A 1,115-nucleotide genomic window follows, 5' to 3' on the forward strand; every position below is an offset into this window, starting at 1 on the left:
AAAATAGATGTAAATCTGCAAAGGCTGTCACGCTGAGGTAAATCTGAAGTAACTCTATTGTCTTCAATGGGGTTACTTCGGGCTTACACCAGCGTGACTGAGATTAGCATATTGGCTTGGGCGTGCTCGTAACAATAAACATTGGCTCAGGGAAGTCGAGTGTTGAAGCTGGGTTTCAGGTAGGCTCAGTGTCCTCTTCTCTCCTTCCTCCTGTGCTGAGACTGCAAGTCTTTATCACCCTCATGAACTCAATCTCTGCTCTGGCCCCACCACGGCAATAAGCTGTTACGGATATTGTATAACTGTCGGCAGGAGGAATCCACACAGGGAAGGAAGGAGGGAAGAGGTTGTCACAGCCAGCCCTGCAAATTAAAGGAGGAGTAAATAAAGCAATTAAACAATATTCAACCAGAGAGGCAAACTCAACAGCGGGAAAGGCCCGCACAGCCCATCTCCCTTGTAAATGCAATCCCATTTATGAGCAGAACCTCATTGTGTTTGCTTGTCGCTAAACTGTAGCTACATATAGAATAAAAGAGCAAAGCATGAAGTAAAATTGCAAAATGCTCTTGAAATAGTAGGCTAATTTCTCCAGCCATAAGGATTCTAATGCCCTCTATGTTTGTTACTTCGAGTATTTTCAAAGGAAAAGCCACATATCTGAACTTGTTGAAGGGCTGCTCAAGCCATGGAAACTCCCATGAGGGAGACAGCAGTTGCAGGGATGATTTTGGTGGTTTACTCCGTTTTAGGGCTGAGGAAGTGTTCTTTGCTCTGAGGGGAGCGCACCCCTCACACCAAGCCACTGCCTCATGGGTTGAGGCAACGTGAGGCGACGCAACCTCAGAGCAGGCACCATGAGGAGGCAGCACTGACAGAAGCCCAGCCACCACCTCCCACCACCGGCACCGCCTCCCCGTCCAGGTCACAGCCGGGTTCTGAGGTACGGAACCCCACAACACCCCGAACACCGGGAGGCGGCAGCGCTGCACTATTTCACCTCCCGTGAGCGGAAGGATTCCAAGAGGGCGTGACGCGTCGCGATACGTGCCTCCGCCCCGCTCTTCCCGCCCGCCCTATAAAGGGTTTCCGGTGAGCCGCGTCGCGCGCGTAGT

Source organism: Strigops habroptila, chromosome 11 (assembly GCF_004027225.2).
Source record: "Strigops habroptila isolate Jane chromosome 11, bStrHab1.2.pri, whole genome shotgun sequence".
In the NCBI taxonomy this organism is placed as follows: Eukaryota; Metazoa; Chordata; class Aves; order Psittaciformes; family Psittacidae; genus Strigops; species Strigops habroptila.